We start from the raw sequence: 13,561 nt of genomic DNA on the forward strand, positions 1-13,561 counted from the left end.
TCTCATCCTCAGCTGCTGAAAATAACTCACTGCATTTTCCAAAATGCAGTGCGTGTGTTCTCTCTCTGCCTGGGAGAAGGAAAGACCGTACCACAGGGGAGCTCAGGTTTTCTCTCCAGCTTGATGTCCTTTAAACTTGCGCTTGCTGCCGTGAGGGCAGCAGGGCTGCCTGAGGGCATCAGCTGCGTTTATTGCTCAGGTCCCTCAACAGCTCAAAGGAAAAACACATCTGCCTCTGTGCTGGTTTTGGCTAGGATAGAGTTAATTTTCTTCATAGTAACTAGTATGGGGCCATGTTTTGGATTTGTGCTGAAAACAGTGTTGATAACACAGGGATGTTTTAGTTGTTGCTGAGCAGTGCTTACACAGAGTCAAGGCCTTTTCTGCTTCTCACCCCACCCCACCAGCGAGTAGGCTGGGGGTGCACAAGAAGTTGGGAAGGGGCACAGCCAGGGCAGCTGACCCCAACTGACCAGAGGGATATTCCATACCATATGACATCATGCTCAGCATATAAAGCTGGGGAAGAAGAAGGAAAGGGGGGACATTTGGAGTGATGATGTTTGTCTTCCCATGTAACCATTACGCGTGATGGAGCCCTGCTTTCCTGGAGATGGCTGAACACCTGCCTGCCCATGGGAAGGAGTGAATGAATTCCTTGTTTTGCTTTGTTTGCGTGCACAGCTTTTGTTTGCTTACTCTTCTGATTTTCTCCCCCACCCCACTGGGTGGGAGTGAGTGAGCTTAGTTGCCAGCTGGGGTGAAATCACGACAGCCTCTGTGGTAGAGCTCAGTTCGAGGGAACACCAGTCTTCCCTTCTTTTTACCAGCAGGTAGAAAATAAATTGACTGCTTGCCTTTTTTTCATTTATGTACATGAAAACATTAGTAATTTTTCTTTATACAATGAAATGCATTCAAAATTGAATTGAATTTCTCTGAGGGGAGACCTTATCGCTCTCTACAACTACCTGAAAGGAGGTTGTAGAGAGGTGGGGGTCGGTCTCTTCTCCCAGGTGACAAGTGATAGGACAAGAAGAAATGGCCTCAAGTTGCACCAGGGGAGGTTTAGACTGGATATTAGGAAATTTTTCTTCACTGAAAGGGTTGTCAAGCATTGGAACAGGCTGCTCAGGGAAGTGGTGGAGTCGCCATCCCTGGAGGTATTTAAAGGACGTTTGGGTGAGGTGCTTAGGGACATGGTGTAGTGGTGGTCTTGGTAGTGTTAGGTTTATGGTTGGACTTGATGATCTTAAAGGTCTTTTCCAACCTATACGATTCTGTGATTCTGTGAAAATTGCTTAAAATCAAATTAGGTGAGTCTAGTTTAAAAAAACAGAGCTGCTATTAGAAGGGAAAAGGAAACCCTGAACCAGTGGAAATCCTTACCTGAGCCCCACGGAAGAGGGTGTTTTGAAAAGGTGAAGTCAGCTTGGAGACCAGTCACTTCCAAAGGTGCAGAGAGAACATTTTCCTCATTCTAGAAAACTTATTTGACTGTTCAGAGCTGAGAACTGGGAGGTAAAAGGAAGGGCAGAAAAGTTTAATTTTCCTCTTCTAATCTATGAATATAAACAAGATGTAAAATGATATTTATTACTGTTAAAATCTTGAAGGTCATTATGACCAGGAGCTGAATTCAAATCACTAGCTAAGGATCGTATTACTTTTGTTTAATAAATCACTTAGTTTTAAATGTTGGACATGTTTTGATAAACCTTTTCTTTTGCAGTATGCATATAGTACTTCTATGTAATTACAAAGGAAAAAAGAAGAAATGAGAAACCTCTCTCCACACACACAAAACCCTAGCTGAAATGCGTTTTGGGGGCTAACTGAATCCCAGTTCTCTCCCAGAAGCTGTTTAACCGAGATCACAAGAAAGAACCATTAACTAGGAAAAGCAAATGGGTCTTCATCAGCCTCCAGCATCATAAAGAAAGTAAAAATTAGGAATCTGAATAAACATGTTAAACCTTGTAACTGAGTGAAGAATAGCTGTGGGTCCTGAGTGTATCCCCAGTCAGCCAAAAGATACGTTGGATTTTATCAGCAAATGGGAATCAGACTTTCTTTGAGGAGAAAAAAAACCTGAAAGCCCACACATAGCAAAATGTAAGCAATAATTTAAATTGAAGCTCCCTGCTTTTTGATTTAAATCATGATTAAACATGATGCTTTAAATCATCATGATAAATGAATTTCCTCTCTTATCAAGACTCTCCTTATTAAACTGATACATCTAAATTCTCAGTCAGAAGGGCTCAGCTATTAGTCAACACAGGTCTCCTGGAGGGGGAAAAAGAAAAAAAAGTTTAATCCTGCTTCCCCATCCCCCTTTTTTCATCTAATTCAATTTTCTTCTATTGATTCTGTTTTTATAACAGATACCCGACTTCTTTGTCATAAGGAATGTGTCACCTGCAGTTAAAATCATGGTAAGCAGAACTGAGATTGCCTGGAGCACGTGGTAAAGTTGTATATTAAGAAAACACAGATGAAGGTCATACCTTGCCTACGTTTTTTAGGATCTGTGTCCATGTGAAGTCTTCCTCCAACTCAGTCTTTCTTTTCTGGTTGCTGTTTTGTGGTGCTCAGACCAAACAAGACCCAATATACCTGTCCAAGCCAACCATGAGACCTGTGGCAGAAGGTTCCCCCTGCAGCCTCCTTCCTCCCAGTGGTACCCAGCAGGTCCCTGGTGGGGCAGGAGAGGACAACTGCTTCTCGACTCGTGACATTACTGCTTTGCACACCCATATCTTTGTTTGAGCAGATGCTCCGCCAGTTCCTTGCATGACGGGGGGCAAGCAGATTTGTTTTCTCTAGCAGCCACTTCAGCAGTCAAGCTTGTCTTGACCCTCTCTGCCTGATTTTGGGCCCCAGCACAGACAGCCAGCTTACAGCACAACACAACCAGCCCACCTGGGGACCCGGGTGCAGCTGCACGGCAGCAACAAAACCCGACTTTCCATGGAAGGGGGAACAGCTGCAGAGGCAATTCCATGCCCACATGCTGTCGACGTCTCTAGGAGGTTTGCCAAACCTATAGGAATTTTTACCTTAGTGCAATATTGCCCTGGTCCATGAGGGGCCATTGCAGAAAGCTCTTCCTCACCCCTGACGCTGGTTTATTCTAATACAGTGCTCTTCTGAGAAGGTGCTTGTAAACACCGTTAAGCGTGCTTCAGTCATCTTCGGTAATTCGTTTGAGTGATTTTATATACATCTGTCAGCAACCAAACGAGGAGGCAAACTCTGTAAGTTTTTACTAAAACACCCTTTCCTTTAATAAACTCTAACTGTCCATTTGTTAGTTGCATTTTGTCATGCAACTTCTGGTGTTTTCCTTTTTTTGATGAGGGTCTAGCATACTGGGGTTTTACTGCTTTTAAGTAACAAATAACAAAAGCCAAATGAGGAAACCCCGGTACATAGCAAGCATCTTTGTCATGCGCGGGGAGTGTTGACACACCAGGCGGCAGAAGGGTGATTGCCGCAGAGAACTGCACAGACGACAGTGACAGACGAGCAGCCCCAGTGGACTGAATTGAGTGTGGAAAGGCAAGACGGGGGGGTTTTGTCAACAACCAGGACACTATGCAGAAATGGGACTGTCCTTCCCTGCGGAGATCAGGGAATATGGACCAGACCTTACTGGTTTAACTGCACAATCCCATCTGCTGCCAAAGGAAGTACTTTAACTGCAAATTAAACTTCAGAAATGTAGAACAAGGATCAATCACATTTCAGTTTGATCCTGGGTGGCATACCAATATGAATATCATAACATTAATAATGACTTGTGGATTCTTCTTATAAAAAGGGAAGAAAAGTCATATAACATTGAATGCTTGCAAAACAGCACTTACCCATTTTTTTCATTTGTGTAAATAAACTGTAGTATTAATATACTGATTCATATTCATTTAGTACTCTAGTATTACTAACGTAAAACTACTGATGTAGTATTATCAAACTGCTCGATAAACTGCAGATAACTGCTGCTCGGGAGTAAGCCTAGATGTTCGTAAATACAGCCTCTCACAATGGAGTGTGTTAATAGTGTTGTATGGATTTGAAATTTTCCTTTTCCTCCTTTTGTGCTTTTCTGCTGTTACTGACATTGCCATTTTGCAGTTAGCTTACTGTGCAGGCATCTCAAAGAACCTGCAGTGGACTGAAAGTGAATATTACCGTTAGTTGCTGTTTCTTGGAGTATAGTGCTTTTTAGGATGATAAGGGGAGGGCCGCATTCATAGGATCTTGGGTGCCACCAGCGATATTGAACTCAGTCCCCTGTTATGTCAGGCAATGCAGAGCAGATGTATATCACAGACAGGACAGCCTGCTGCCTATGCCACGTACCCTCCATGTGCCTCAAAAAGCTTCCTGTCACAGCGTAAAGGACATACGGTATATGTCCTTTATACAGTCACAAGCCAGTGCCCTGGATCCAAGAGAAACAATAGCTTCAGGTGATCCTAAAAGCAAATCACACTCCATTGTACTGAGCAGAGCAGAAAGAACATCAGCTTCCCTCCACAAATCTAACCTGAAGGGAAAACTGTCTTCTGAACCCAGTCTAAAGATTGGTGTTAAGTCTGGCTGTGTTGCAAGGATGCACCAGAGGCATCCACAGCAATGTAAGGCTCATGCCATGTAAGTCCTCTCTTGACTGTGGTCAACTCCAAGAGCAGTGTTGGGGAATGGTAACATTCTTCACATCCTTCTTCTGTAATAATATTAAAATAACACACAGTTTGGTGCAAATTTGTAAATAAAGCATGAAATGGTTCATGTGCTAACAATTCAAGGTTTCTTGAATCTGATACAATGGCAGTTTTCTCCTTTGCTGTACAAAGAGGATCTTGAAGAGAGAGCAGTCCATAAACACAGCACACTAAAAGCCACTCACTCATGCCCACGTTTGCCCAGGCTGCTTGCCAATGGGGTACTCCTGATGTTCAGCCCCTTCAGTCCAGAAGTCTGAGCACTTAATTCACTTCTCATCCTTGTAAGTATTTGGGCACAACATTCCCATGACTACATGTCACGGGAAATTAAACACAGCTTTGAGTGCCCCCTTCAAAGCATACTCAAGAATGCTTGTGCTTCATGCAAGGAAGCATGAAGGATTCCCTGGGCTGACAGGGCAGGAACCGCAAGTGACCATGTCATAAGCCGTTTCTCCTGCGAAGGACCACGTATTTTAATTTTCCTGCCAAAGTGCTCGGCTAAGACACCGCCCAAGCGAGGGCTAATTCCTCCCTCTTTACGGTGAACGCGATGCAAAGCTCATACCTTGCTTTAGGGGTTTAGGGGAGGTTCACCCTTTCCGAGAAGGATGCGAGATGCCAAAGCGACCGACGCCACGAGGGAAGCCAGCCCCGGGGGGCGAGCGGCGGTGGGGCGGCGGTGCCCTGCCTTGCAGTGGCACCTGGTGGCCCTGCCGGAGATTACACCCGGGGCGTGGACACTCCGGCCCCCTGCCCCCGCACGAGCAGGGCCGGTGGGCTCACCGGAGGGTTTTCGCAGGGATGTTTTTTGCTGCTCGGGGGGGCGGGGGGCGTTAAATATTGATATCGGTGCTGAGGATGCGGTTGGCTGAGGCATCATGGATGTGAGTTCAGCTAATCGACACAGGATGTATTGACCGTGAAATGCATCCGCAGGGCTGAGTCAGTCCCGTCGCCTCTCAAGGTTATGTTGCCCCATCTGCTAACGAGTATCTGGGACAACTTCACAGCCAGTCCCGCTGCTGTTTGGGGCATTGGGATGCTGATGCACATTTTGGGTACCCACAGTCACCCCCGCTACCCGTGGCAGACCAAACTACAGACCCCGTATATCCCAAAATTAGGCTACCTCCACCCATCCACCCTGGACACCCTTCATGCACTACAGCTGCCATCCAGCCCACATCAGGGCAGATCTCAGGGCCTCCTCTGAGGACAGCGGGTCTGTCACACACCAGGGGACGCATCTGTCCCCACACTACAGCATGGAGGGAAGCCCGCTACAGGTGTGTGGCCCTGCTCCATCCCATCACCGTTGGCTGTAGCATGGTGCCCGAGCCTCTCCAACACTCAGGACCTGGGGTGCCAGTGAGCAAATCAAAGCTTTCATCAAGCAGTGTTTCCACCTGGAGCAAGAAAGAGGCCAACTGGGCTGCAGTCTTGTGAGGCATGTCCCTGACTCGAAGGGTTTGAGGTGGGAACTAAGTGGGTCAGGTCTCCCTGTCCCACAGCAGCAAGTGGTGTCTGAGAAGAGAGGGAGCATTGCCTATGATACTGGGCTCAATGTTCAGTGCCTTTTTGGGAAGACACATTTCTGCCACTCCTTTCCTCTCCATCAGCAGCCTGGCACTTGCTCCTGATTCCTCTGCTCTTCCCCTCGGTAGATTCGACGTTTACATTCCACAGGGAAATGCTGCAAAATCCCATGTTGCGCTGTGACAGTCTGCGTCACTTCTGTGCAGAGCCACAGGTGACAGAGATAAAGCAGAAGTCATTGTCAGAGGGCTGAGGTTTGACCCCATGCTGCCAACAGCTCCCTCTGAGGAAATACTGTAACACCTTTGACCCTGTGAAGACTGGGCATATCTGGGCCAAGCAAAAAAAAAAACCAAAACAACAACAAAAATCACATGCAAGAAATGAACTGTTTGGTCCCCTCACAGAGAAATTCAAGGTCTCAAACTTGGACTTTCAAAGTGGCAGAGTATTCAGATATTTCCATTTCAGGTGTTGAATTACTTAGCCTCTTTTCCAAAGACGATGCACCGAGCAAGGGATACTCCAGCAGGACATCTGCTTGAGCCTGCAAAGAGCCTGGAAAGAAGTGCTGCCAAGGATAATCTCCTCTGGCACCTTAGCAGTAGATTTGGCCATGGACAGGGGAAATGCCCTCAGGAAGCTGACCCCCCTCCATGCAAATGGGAAACGTCTTTCTGGTGGCTTTTTCCATGAGTACAGGTATGAGTACCTTTGCATAGCAACTCGTGAAGAGGTACAGAACAGGTACAGTACAGCCTCTGGCTGCTCTCCACTGGTGCTGGAGTGGACTTCAAAGGCAAAATACTGCCTACAAGAGTGAAGAGACAAGGAGTCATACACACACTTTAGGTTGACTTCACAGCAGCTGTATCTGCTTCTCCGTAAGTGAAAAAATTTCTATAGCCGTGCAGCTTTCCATAGTACCCAAATCACTGTTGCTGCTCCTATAGAAAAAAACTCTGAATATCTTCCCCCTGTCTTCACCAGCACCTGCAGAGCTGGTTTGCTGCCCAGCAAACTAATTTTTCGCTCTAGAGCAGAGCCCTGGTGTCAGGTAGAAGGCATGCCTTTTGGACAAGTGGGAGGGGGGATGCTGGAACAGCTGCACCATGGGTCATAGGCACACCCCAGTAATCCTGCCCAACAAAAGTGGTTGGCTCTGCAGTCACCACCATCTTCCCACAATGCCACCCAGCATTTGAATTATCTGCAGTCTCCTGTGGCCTGGTGCTCTCACCAGCTCCCACACTGTGGACCAGTGTTTCAAGTGTTAAAGAGCCCTTACCCTGAATTTACATTTATGCTATTCTGATGACATACAGAAACTTCTGAGTAGGATGAAATTACATTACACTTACTATAAGCCCCTTTGCAATGCCCTAGTAGTATGCACAGGGGTTTAGGATCCAGTGACTCATGGTTCATTCATGCTTGGTTCTCTGTTACCAGGTTACTGGAGAAAATTCCCTGTGCTGTTGGATGTAGTTTTAATTAGTTTTGATTAGCAATCCTACCACAGATGGCACAAGCTGGGTCACAGCTGCACAAGTGAGTTTGGTGTTTGTGTGATCAAAGTAACATGGCCACATATGGCGGTGGGGGCAGTGCGTATGCAGCCTCCTGCTCAGTGCAGGGATGGTGTGGCAGCAATTTCCACCACACCTGGTGACTTTTGACAGTCCTTCCTGCAGCAGTGGGGAAAGACTGATCCTTTTCTTAAAAAAGGATTCTTGAAAATCCACTAAGAACAGCAAATTGTGTGGACATCACCTTCCATCATCTCCGAGCTGGGCAGGCCCCCAAAAAGACAAATTCTTGTTCAAGAGTGCTTGCATCTGTTTGTTCCCCTCACACTCTAACCCTGGGTTTAGGTGATGTATTTAACAGCATTTCCTACCCTAATAACTATCACTGGCCTCATTGTGCAGGATGTAAGAGGTCTGTTTTTCCACATGCTGTATGGTGAAGTGCCATCAGGTGGGCTGTGCAAGCATGTAACAGGGTAACCCTGACTGCAGTTAAACTACATTCTAGTCACAGCAACTCCTTGCCTTCACTTGCATGTCTCCAGCTCTGTGGAAACCTCAGTTTTAGGCCCCTACAGTATCCCTCATAGATATCCCTCATAACAGGACTTGGCACTCTGGACCGTGTCAGAGGGGTGGCAGACATGGCCTGAGCAGGATTACCTCCTCCTGATGCCATACGCCCCTGAGGAGCACTGCCCCAGAAGACAGATTCATGTCAGCACATCTAACCCAACTTGCCTTACCTTAAGAACAGCTCAAAGTTGTCTTCCAGAGGTTTCAGGAGTTATCAGCATGCTTAGCTGACCCTCTACACCTCTTGGCCACCATCTTCTCTGCCTCTATCAAACAGACCCCAAAAAGCAACACCAATTCCCTTCCAAAGCACTGCTGACAGTCACTGCAGCAAGGCTGTCCCTGGGAAATGTCCTTGCCCAGTAGGAACCAGCACACAAAGCTGTTCTGCCTATCCTGGGGGACTCCTCCCCTTCTGGGGCACACTGACCCTGCCAAAACAAGAGCAAGTCTCAATGCTGCTTGCCATGGGGCATCTTACAAGTAGCTCTGCAGTGACAACCAATGTCCCTTAGGGCACGGGACTAGCTCCTCTGCCCATACAGGCTATCCCTCTCCAACCTCACCCGAAATCCTCCTTTCGTCTTCTTTCCCACTCTCTCCATCCCATCCCACCAGAAGAAGCGTCCTGTTGGACAGGCTGCCCTTCTGCAGGAGTCTGAGGAGGGAAAGGGGGGTCAATGAGAGGGTGCCACAGCAAGGGGGCAGAGATGGGTCCAAACCTGGCTGCCCCAGGCGGTATTTCAAGCCTTTGCTTCGTATTTAAAGAGTGGAGCCCAGCAAGCAAGAAGCACTACTGAGCATGGAGAGGAACCCTCCCCCAGTGACAACAGTCCCAGCGAAGCTGTCTTGCATGGCTGTCCCCTGTGCCTCGACAGCCCAAGGGTCTGGGACCAGCTTCTCTGTGGCAGAGACTCATTTGAAGCTGGAGCAAGGCTTTTCAACCAAACCAAAAGTGCAGTCCCTCTGTCACACCACCCTCGGAGTGACCCACAACCTGCCGTGACAGTCAAGATGTTGCCCCTGTCGCTGGTGCCTACTGCCTGGATTCCTGGTCATGTTTTGGCTGTGGGCTTTGGCTCTAGTCATTAGGCCAGACAGTCCAATTCTGACCTCTCAGGCAGAAGAAGAAGGGTTTTTCTTTAAATTCTAAATTAAGTCTTTTTAGGCAATGAAGTGGCCTTTTCTGATCAGAGTTTGAATCTGCTTCCATTATTGGGAGGGGGGGGTTGTGTATTCTGCTCCCACCCCTGGAATGGATCTTCCTGGGTTTCTGTGGTCTGTGCACAAAATACTCAACATGGAGAGAAAGGATGTGTTTTTGCTGACTTGGGGAAAATGGCAAACAACCAAATGCATCAGTCAGGAACAGTGAGTAATAGCTTTAAATGCAAACAACTGTTAGCAGCACATTTTAGTGCATTAATAATTTACACTCCACGGAAAGTTTAATTTATTCAAAGTGAGAGTTTTGTGGCATAGTTACAAAAGGCACACATGACCCTGTGGATAACGGATCTATAGCAAGCCTATGACTCCTCCTGGGGAGCCATACCCTGACTGCCAAGTCTCTTGGCTTCATCACAGGTCTTGCTGTACAGTTTGTACAGTGTCTTTCTCCACACACCAATGGCTGGAACAGGGGTGCAGTGCAAGAGCATTTCCTCATCCATATAATGTAAAAAAGGTATTCCGAGGCCTACCCATGCTAAAGAAATACCTGCAACTGCAAAGTGTGCACACCAAAACATTCAGAAAGCTTACCAGCAAAGGGAAAAAAAATACAATTATCTTCCAAGCTTCATGACCCTGTGTCCTGGTTTCAGCTGGGATGAAGTTAATTTTCTTCCTAGTAGCTACTATACTACTTCCTAGTAGGTATAGTGCTGTGTTTTGGATTTAGTATGAGAATAATGTCGATAACACACTCATGATTTAGTTGTTGCTAAGTAATATTAACACTAGTCAAGGACTTTTCAGCTTCTCATGCTCTACCAACTGAGAAGGCTGGAGATGCACAAGAAGCTGGGAAGGGGCACAGCCAGGACAGCTGACCCAAACTGGCCAAAGGGCTATTCCATACCATATGACGTCAGGCTCAAACTGGGGGGAGTTGGCCTGGGGAGCAGCAACCGCTGCTCGGGAACTGTCTGGGGATTGGTTGGCAGGTGGTGAGCAATTGCATCATGCATCACTTGCTTTGTATATTCTATTATTATTATTATTATTATTATTATTATTACTACTACTACGACTGTTACTGTTACTACTATTATTACTATTGTTGCTATTGTTACTATTGTTACTATTATTGCTACTTTATTTTATTTTATTTCAATTATTAAACTGCTCTTATCTCAACCCACAAGTTTTCTTTTACCCTCCTGATTCTCTCCCCCATCTCACCGTGGGGGGGAGTGAGTGGGCAGCTGTGTGGTGCTCAGTTGCCAGCTGGGGTTAAACCCTGACACCCTGGAAGGCTTGCTGGATTATTACCGATGCACTTTCACTTCCATCTCCAGGTTGCAGCTGCTGCACCTCAAGCTGCCTCAGACCCTGCCCTGCCCTGAGGACCGCAGCAGCCAGTGTCCACCAGAGGCCCAAGGACACCCCACCATCCAGAGGACACATGCTGGTGGGCCAGAAGGCTTCTCTGCAGGCAACACACAGCATTGAAAGGGAGATTGACGAAGCTGCCAAACAGCCCTGGAGCCTGCAGCAAAGCCCACCAAACAGCGATGGCTTTGCTTGGGCTTCCCCAAACCTGCTGTGTGCAGCATGTTCCAGTCCTCTGAGCCCACTGCCCCACTTACTCCTCCCAGCCTGGGGAGCCATGGGACCACAGACCTGCATACCCAGGGGACCCAGAGCCCAGGAAGGTTGCTCCCTGCCTGAAGCCATCAGAAAGCAACATGCAGCCTCTTGCCATTTAATGTGGCTTTCTGTGTATAGAAGACTACCAGACTGGCAGGTCAAATGCCCCACAAGTTAGAGAAGCCAGGTGTTTCCCCTGCCCCTGGGCAGAAGGATACAGCCTCTGGCTAAGTCTCTTTCGATGGTGCTTTTCCCAGACTCTCACCTCACTCCAGGTTCAGGATGGACAGCAAGTGAAAGGAAGCACGAGGACAAGGTAACTAATTTGTGTGTATGTGTGGTTTTGGGATGGGACTGGGAATACAAAATGGATTGGGCTTCATGAGCTTGGTGGTGCCCCAACTTCCCATAATATTTCAGGGCAAAAACCCTGTTTTTAAAAAGACTAGTTAAAGAAGTGTTCTTCATTCTTTAATTTGCAACTTTAGCAATCTTCAGGTAAGTTTTTCGCTGCAGAATATATGTACATATATTAAACAAGATTGCTTTCAAGACATTTGATTGATCAGATGCAAAATAGCTGTCTACGCCCTATCTTTTTCCAAGGCCAGAGAGTTAAGAGATCAGCAAATGGCTGTAGGTTTTTAATAATTAATTCATTAACCCTGAGTTTAGGAGACACACTAAAAACAAGGTCTGCACATGAGGGTTCAATAACAATGGTTTAAAAATACTTAGGGGGGAATTTCAGCCAGCAGGACACAGCAGCATGTGTCCACACCACCCCACACTACCTGGCCTACCATCCTTCCTGCTGCTGGAGAAAGTACTCCTGTGAAGGGTAATTCAGATGAGCTCTCTCTTTCCATTAACTACACAGAGAGAGCCTGGCTTTAACCTCGGTCTGTTTTTTGAACACTCTCCATAGAGCTGTGCAGAGTGTGGCTCTACTATATCGGCTGTATGAAACCTCCCCACCATTCACCTCATGCATACGCAGTAGTGACACGCTTTTCTACAGAAGCACACAGCCACCTTCATTGTATTTCATGTTAGGCTAACGCTGCGCTGCTGACAAAACAGAGCATCACGTGCTTTGCAAATGTGTGTTACCAGCTTTGAGATCTTTGGCTTTCTTTAATGCCTTCCACAAGCAAGCATTTGGCTTTGTTTCTCTGTAAAATGCTGAATGAGGGAGGAAAACTAGGATTTGACCTCTGAAGCCTACAATGCACAGTTGTGCACCCACAGCATAGGATCGAGGCTTGTCTTGCATTGAAATGAACAGTCAAAGTCTGCCTTATATTTCTTTTCTCTAATCACTTTCCCAGTCATCGGCTTTCTGTTCATTTTCTGGGGTAAATACTCCATTGTTCCTCTAATGTATGCCTAGCGCAGCAATCTCATGTGATCTGCTCCCACCTGTCTTAACACCCCCACACTGCCAGGCCCTCCTAAAGGAAATGAAACAAGGCAAGAGTGTTGCTTAGTGTCAATGCTAAGGAGATTTTTGAAGAGCAAACAAATATGCAAAAATGAACCAATCTGGGAAAAACAGGTCGAGTGGCCAGAGTTCAGAGGAGGAAAGAAATTTTGAACCTGAAGTCTGTACACACTTGGGATCAAAGCAATGTGACAGGAGAGCCCCAATCACTGGAGTGCTGCTGGAAGGCAAGGAGAAGGCAGAGCACACTTAGGCGATGGACAGCCTGACTGCACAGCACTCTGCTGCGGGACAGGGGATGCGGCTGTCAAGGGCTTGTGGGAACAGTCAGGGGACGGACCAACACGATGGGTGGTGTGGGGGCATCTGCTGCAGACCAGCTCACCAAGAGGTGAAGCAACTCCTAGACGGAGGAAGCCTCATGATGGCAGGACCAGGTATTCCCATGGGACTTTTCCCACCAGCAATAGCTTCTGGAAGGGCCCTGGGCTGCGGCACAAAAAAATCTACTGGGAGTGGAGCCGATTGGGCAGCTTCCCCGCCGGGGTGGAGGGGATGCTCGCAGGCAGGACGTGCAAGGCAGGGGTGGTGATGGAGGGCAGGGTCAGCCACAGCCCAGCAATCACCCAGCAGGTCCATAGGGATGATGCAGGTCAAGATCGAAACAGAAGTCCAGCACATTGGTCAGGGTCAGTACCGTGGCCAGGCATAGGCATGGCACAGCACAGCCCGGAGAGGGACTCAGGACCTCAAAAGCAGCTCAGGCGTGACAGGGGAGGCCCCAGGTGAGGCTTCTCCCAGCTCCTTCTCATGCTCTTCTTCCCTGCAGCCTGATCCCAGGTATCACTGCACCGTGTCAGAGCCGGCCTTGAGCGCAGGCAGCCAGACCCCAAGGAGGACAGGGAGGAGGCTCAGGCCTCTGA

Source organism: Mycteria americana, chromosome Z (assembly GCF_035582795.1).
Source record: "Mycteria americana isolate JAX WOST 10 ecotype Jacksonville Zoo and Gardens chromosome Z, USCA_MyAme_1.0, whole genome shotgun sequence".
NCBI classification, from domain to species: Eukaryota; Metazoa; Chordata; class Aves; order Ciconiiformes; family Ciconiidae; genus Mycteria; species Mycteria americana.